Genomic DNA, 7,867 nt, shown 5'->3' with positions numbered 1-7,867 from the left:
TAAGAGATAAGAGTTGAAAAAAAAGGAAAAAAGGATGTAAGTGAAGCTTGTGTCTGTGTGAAGTGCAGGAAAGACTTTTTAAATTGTGTTTAGCAAGGCTTTCGTGAAAAACACCGATCACATCACAAAGTCTTCTACACGAGCTAATGATATCCTACATTTCCCAGAATTCATTTTGTGACAAGGGTAATTTCACCACCCAATGGTTTGTGGACAATGATTTTGGCATTATGGATGTTGCCATCTTGGTTTTGTGGAGCCAGAAGTGACCATGTTTGAATATAAAACCGTAAAGGTGTTGGGTAACAGTGCAAGCTGGGCTGTGCTTGGTTTCGACTCAGTTTCAAGCAGGAAAAACAATGACACCCTGTATACCCACCACCCAATATACAGAACAGAATCTTGATGCAGTTCGATCTAAGTTTTGTGAGCCCGGTGTGTTGCACCGGACAGACTCACTGAGAATGACTTATCAATCACAAGATAGCTATTCCCCCTTTAATGGGACCATGATTTGTAAATGAACCATTTAAACATCATGTTGCATGTAAGAATACTTAAAACTACCAACTGATAGCATAAACTCATGAGGAAACTGTTTCGCCGTAAGACTCCTTACAATGAGATCTGTTTTTAAATGGCAGCCAATGGAGCTGCTCCCTGCTGGCCTTTAGAAAGGATGCAGGTTTAAGACACTTCCGGATTGGCGTCTCTTCCCAGACCCTACCTCACTTTCAGATAAGCAGTTTATCACCGCATGATTAGCTTGTGCAACTAAACAGTCAAATGCTGTATAGAATCTGTTGCATAGCACAGTGAGGGCAGAATGGATGCAGACAGTGAAATATACAGATGTTCTGCTGTGATACAAGGAGATAAAGATACAGACTCACAGCCACGCCAGTCTTTACAATGCAGCCCAAAATCCTGAGTCACACATCTAAACCGTCTTTGCACTGGTATGGAGAAATGCTGGAACTGAATCCCAAGTGTCAATAAATTATTTATTTGCTTGACAGTGAAGCATTTGAGCTTTTTCATATCAAATGTGAACCATATCTCAAACGTCATCATTTCAGTTTTGGTTAAACATCTTTGGCTTCATAATGGTATCCTGAAACGAGTGACTTAAAATGTAACGGTGATTTTGATGGTGGAATAAAAGACCAAAAGAAACGAGAAGTCCTTTGTTCTCCAGAGACATCTTGACAGGTTAATGTTTATTTGATGAAGTTGGACAGGAATAGAGAAAAAAAAAAGGACTCAGAAACTGAGCTGGGCATCCAGAATGGATTACTTATGATCTCCATGAGCATATGATAAAATATAGTAGAGACAAGATTTACAGTAAATCCACCCTTAAAGTTCATGAGAACGGTTTACTGATGAAATTTTGTGCCGTTTGTGGTCTTAATAGTCCGAAGGCTGAACGCACATCTGCAAAAACTAAAAAAAATGTTGTCTTGACAACGTTTGAGCCCCAGAAAATAACGCCAAAGATGAAGTAGATATTTGGAAGGCTTTGGAACATTTAAACGTGGACATAAATTATTGATTAGTCACGACAGTGGATGCTGCCTTGTGGGTTTAACACCTTCAAATGGGAGTTTTTAAGCTATAACTTTGCAAACCTTTTTTCACATTACTGTTAAAGACCTAAATCTATAAAAGCTTTAGGACAATTTGCTCAGGTTTAATTCGAATTGGATTCATAACTTTTGGCCTGAAGATCTGTAGCAATACTGCAACCTATTAATCACAAATACTGCTGACATTTGAGCTAGTTTGAACTTTTACATCTATGATTAGAATTTTATCTATAATAATAGTTTTATTATAGTAATTGACCAATTTACAATTGATTAATTTAATGATTAAGATTCTTTGCTACTATAATAACACAAACCTCATTAGCTGCCACGAATCCCATTTCTCAAGTAAAAATGTTTATTATTATTATTATTATTATTATTATGTGATATATAGCTTTTATGCATGTATCTATCTCTCTGTTATTCTGGAAGTGCTCATAATATTTTCTTTTTATACATCCTTCCTTATCTTCATACATAATGCACCACTGAATCAATGCATTTTGATGGACTTTACTTGAAGGTGCACGAAACATACAATTCATTACACAAGAGGCATATAGGCACATAATCATACATTTATGGCTAACCAGGCGTATGTTTAATGGATGAGTCCATTGATATTTAGCTGTGGGATTATAGTATTTCTATAAATCTGTCATAACAGAGCAGAGTGTTTTCTGGTTAGGGCATTGTATTTGAAATAATAAAACAGTGTTGTTATTTTGTATCTGAACAGACTTCTGATGATTCTTTGTCGTCCCACGAGGACATAACAAAAAGACATAAGCTAACTTTCAAAGAAACAGCTTCTATTTTCTGCACCTCAGGTCAACCCTTACAGCAGACGTCTTTAATGAGCCCTTCCGAAACCAAATGTTTTTATACCTAGTGACAGAGGAAGAGGCACACTGGCAAGGATACGAAAAGAGCCAAAAAAAAAAAAAAAGCACTTGAAATTAGTGCGACCATCCTTCACCCAAACGGCCCAGATTCAAGCGCTCATGACAGCCAAGTCCCTGCTGGAGTGTCCTTGAGCAGGACACTAAAATCCCTACGAGGAGCGATCAATGAGTTTGGTTCTGTAGGGTCTCTTCTCCCGGTGCAAAATGACCTTTTGAAAAAGTTAATTTCCCCCCTCGGGACGTCGCAATATCAAAACACACAAAATCTTATTATTAGGTAAAAAGCTGGTTACTGCTTTATTTTGTACTTTATGCTTTCAGATGAAAATGCAACAAAATTACCTGTTCAAACGTTCTGATGCAGTATCAAAGCTTCACAAAGTACTTGTGTACCGCTTGACTGTTGACTTGGATTACAATATAGTGTAATGTTTTCCTTTTATATCATCCACCCCCTGCAGAGTTTGAAGCCATCAATCTCCTTTTTCCTTCCACAGTCGGTGTCACTGAATCTTTTTAAACGCTCGTTTTGTCTTGTGGGGGTGAAGAATCGCTCATGTGTTGTATTGACGTGGGAAAACGCTACCTGGCTATTTCATTGTCATTCTGTCATTCAATTGGAAAAACATGTTTCGGCTGAAAGGACGACCTGCTGTCATCTCTGTCACTCACAGTTAGAGTCGGTGTCCACCAGGAACCGCAGAGCTCTTATTGTTATTGCCAAAGGACGGGGTGCACTGTACTGTAGCATGTGCCGAGAAGCACCAAGGTGTCAAAACGTTGTATATTCTCAACGAGAAACAACCGCAGACTTAATTTCTCTTATACATTGGCTTAGGGCTGTTATCTCAAATACACAGGCTTATGTTGCATCGTGGCAGTTGGAAGTCAGATGTACACAGATGGTAGCTCGCAACAAACCAGGAGAAAAAAAAAAAAACAAGGATGCCCTTGAATTTTCTTCTCAAGTACAATCCATTGTTTCCAATAACAGTGGTTTTAGTAAACTAGGTTCACATTTGTGTTAAAAGGCTGCAATAAAGAAGTTAAGAGAGAAAAGTCGCTTAATATTTATAATCCTCACAATTATTGGGACCAAAGAACACAATAACCACTTTACCAAACACTGGCTGTTATTAACTGTTAAGTAGAACCAATTAGGAACAAAATGGTGTTATACACTTAGAAAAAATAGAATACAGTAATTGCTTAATAAGTCAGCTATGAATAATATGAATTACATCCTGTTCCTTCACAGACAAAAGTGAACTGGGTTAAAAGTGTGTTTTCTTTTTAGTCACTGGAGGAAATGAATGAACATTTTCTTTAACTTATTGGAAAGAAAACAGCAGCAACAATATTGTAAAAATGTACTTATTTACAGCCGGAGCCCCTTTTATTCCACCTGTTTAAAGCAGCAATGTAACGCCGTTGTATAAAACAGTGTTGTCCTGCCCGTAGGCGTATGGCTGTGTAAAATGGGGGAGCCAGTAGTACTGGACAGGGCTGTACCTGACGACATACATATGGCCAGCCACTGGGGAATTTAACAGTGCGGTTGCTCATTGCATAAAACAGTTGTACAAATTGAACCCCCTTAAAAAGCAGCTTGCAGCCGTTAGCAGCTAATCCCAATCCTATTGGTGCAAAAACAAACGTTAAATTAAGAACTGTTTAATCAGATTGGCGGCTTAAAGACATGACTTTCTCAAATATTATACGTCGGTGCATGAAAATCATTTCAGAGCGGTGTAGGTGAGCTTTCTTCCTTCAATAGTCTTTTCCATGAATTTGTTTTTTTAGTCAAAAGTTTGAAATTCTGGAGATGTTTTCGTTATTCAGCACATGTTTAAAAGTCCTTGCAAAAATGTGCAGATACTAAAAATACAGTGAATAGCTTTGTATGTACCAATATGGGACTGGCTGTGTTACTCACAGGCAAGCACAATAGTTTATATTTGCACAAATTTTTTCAAAATGAACATCAGAACCTTAGAAAGATACAACAAGGTCACTGTTTTCAAACTTAGCATAAAAAAGGAACAAGGAACCAGGTTTGTTGCCGCTGCACACAACAGAAACCTAGTTTAGAGTTTGGCAGCAGAGAGCGGCGCCGCAGCTCAGTATTCAGCAGCAGCACTGATAATGCGTTGGTTTCTACCCTCTACAGGAATGATTGATTTACATGGCAAGCAGTGCATTCAGAGCATGTCTCTTACCATAGCCAGATTTATGGCAGTGCAAATACACGTAGAGGTCAAGAAAAACCCTGAATTCAAAAAGTGGATGCAGACTGTTGTTTGGAGCCGTATAAACATCTCTAAAAACATAAAACCATTAGAGAGAAGTGTAATCATTTCTCCCTCTGCAGAGATACTCTTCCAGTTTTTTGGCTGCTTGGGTATAAGACATGTCTTGCATCTCTTTGCATTTATAATTCAGGCGTTTTGGCTCAAAACTTGGCGCAAAAATATGGAATTATTAAGTCCCTCTTAAAGCACATGTGAGACGAAGAATATTTAAAAATATGAGTCAGTCTTGTAAGCAAGTGGGTCACTTGAGCCACAACAAGCATCTGAAACAGACACATATCCAATATTAACATGCAACATCATTGGAATAGTTGCAATATTGGACAATTTACTAATTAGAGACCCTGAAGTTCCAATACTGGGATTGTCTTCTGCTGTGCATGTCAAATGCCAGAATCCAGCACCAGGGTTATATTCATATTGCAGTATGACTTGTGGTTGGAGAGGTCAGGGTGGTGTATGAGTGCTGTATAACATCATCACCGTCAGCATCCCATCTTAAACCAATGGCTTGGGCTTTTTTGAATAATTAACCATATTGATCTTCTGTAGGAAACCATACACAGGTTGAACACAGGTTGCATAGCTGTAGAAATAATGCACAAAATATGAAATGAATGTGAGGTTTTGCAAAGTTTCTCAATATAAATATTTTGTTTGGTACATGAAAAGGTCTCTATTGTTCCTGGTTACAAAATAAGTTAAAAATGTTTTGCAAGATATGGAAAACTTTAAGAACTTCTGAAGCAATATTGCAACTTCTGAACTTCTATAACTGATTTCATCATTTATAACTGTATGATGACACTACAAATTTTACAATCATAGTAAATAGTTACTGCAGTTTGAGACTTTGCAGGAAGGAAGTCCCCAAGACTTAAGAAAAACTTTGAGTTTCATGGGTTGTTGGTAACAACTCATGAAATATGATGAGAACAGCTGATTTAAGGAGCACCGGATCAATGAAAATGTCCAGAGGCATCCATAGACAACATGAAACATGGATGTAGTATCTATGATTCACTATAGGTTTCCGGAGAGCCCTTCTGGAGGCAGCCCAGTGTGTGGTGGCTCTAGGTGTTGCCATGTTGGCAGTTGCGCCTCCTGCTGTGAAGTCTGACATTATAACATGGGGACTTATGGAGATTGACTCGTTCTGTAGCCAGCCTCAAGTGGACAATCGAGGAACTTGTGTCACCACATTTGCAACAAACTTTCCTGCCACATCACTCTGATGGCAGAAAACCATTTTAGCTCCACCTGGTGGATAGTTCAACCATTACAACTGGATTCCACACATTGTCATTAAGGGACTTGGAGCCGTGTTCACTATGTCATAAATGGGGATGGGGATCTCATTTCAGCCTAGTACCCAGCAGGGACTCGGGGACAGGAATCTGCATGGGTCCTGTCACGGACCAGCTGGCACCGACTGCTACATCTGTAAAGAAACCACATGCACTGAATAACCGTGGCCTCTCAGATTGGCGTAGCAGCTACAATGGTTGAGGAGCTTTGGGTCGAGGGGCTCCCCAACCATGAGTTGAAACATCCACCTGCCAATTACAGGTAAAGGTGCAGCGACACCGCTTTAAGCTTCCCAAGGAAGGAGGCAACACAAAGGCATCTGACTCTCATAGTCTGATTTAACTTTGATTGCAAGGCTGTCAATCTGTTGGCAGTGGGACTGACCTCGCATTCAGGAAACATTGATTGTGTATCTTCCTTGTTTTTTAAGAACTGCACAGCAAAATAACCCGAGCTTGTTTGGCTGCAGTGAGCGCAGAAGCTGTATAATTTACAACTTTGTGGAAATCTGTTATTAGCTGCTTACAACCCGAGCCGTATTCTTCTCCCTCTTGTTTTTTTGGCACACCATATGAATACATTTCGTCAGGCGAAATCCAGACCTTGAGGCGGCAGGAGGAAACCAACAGGCAGTACCATCACAGTAACTAGCTCTCATTAGCTGCTCTTAACAGGTAGCCACTTAACACTTGAGTCTTGAGCTTTGAATTTCCATTTCCATGGACGGTGAGGTGGATGAGATCAGGTATGCGAGAGACGACTGGAATCCAAGGTGACGCTCTTGATTTCAATGTTATTGTATTGTGTTGATAGAAACAGTGTTGAGTTACAGGTATTCAGGCATTTAGCCCCAGAGACATAAATATAAGCCTTACATCATTTCCTCAGGGCTACTCCCACACTTTAGATTTGCTATCGTTGCACCATTTACAGATATGTAGCCCACTGTTTATGCTAATTCTTTGGGTAGTGAGTTACAAGGAGAACAAGTCTCATTTATTTTGCCGGGGGTGGGGGAACGAGGATACATGCTTAATGTGATAAGGAAACAGGATGGGGAGAACGAATGTGAAAAGTGAATAACTCAGCCCCATACACTGTAACTCACTTGTCCTGCTTGTAAAACTCAGCTAATGAGCTGTTAATATTTATTTATTCTCGTTTTTATTTTTTTAACCCGAAGCATCTGAACTGTTCTCATTCTGCCGTATGAGCTGTATGACTAATAACAGTCCCCTATTAAATAAATAATACTCTACGCTAAATTCTGATACCACAACTCAATCCTCCATCACATCATATCACATGAGGAAGCATATTTCTCTTTGTGACTGCAGTGGGCAAAACGACCCACTTTGGCAGCTTTTAAATTCACCCAGGAGGTAATTGTTTGAAAAATATAACCTCGATTCCCACAAGTCGTGTAATTTCACACACAGCGCACTTATGTTTACCGCTGTGATCACTTTCATAGCAAAGAGAGGAAAAAAAGAAAAGACTCGAGCTGGATGGAACAAATGCAGCGACTACACCCAATAATTTAAAAAATGGGCAAATTTACAGGGTGTCTTTTAGTGGGGATGCGACAGTTTCAGACCCGCTGTTGCTCATAAAGTTATAGCAAGAGAAAATTAAGCTCATAAGGCACAGTGTGTGTGTGTGTGTGTGTGTCTATATACCCGTCTCAGTGGTTTAGCATTATTTTACATTTTTAAAAAAGTGCCTAGTGCAGCTTTAAAGATGTTAATTT

The sequence above is a fragment of the Larimichthys crocea genome, chromosome XXIII, assembly GCF_000972845.2.
Source record: "Larimichthys crocea isolate SSNF chromosome XXIII, L_crocea_2.0, whole genome shotgun sequence".
Classification (NCBI taxonomy): Eukaryota; Metazoa; Chordata; class Actinopteri; family Sciaenidae; genus Larimichthys; species Larimichthys crocea.
This window is presented reverse-complemented; position numbering follows the sequence as displayed.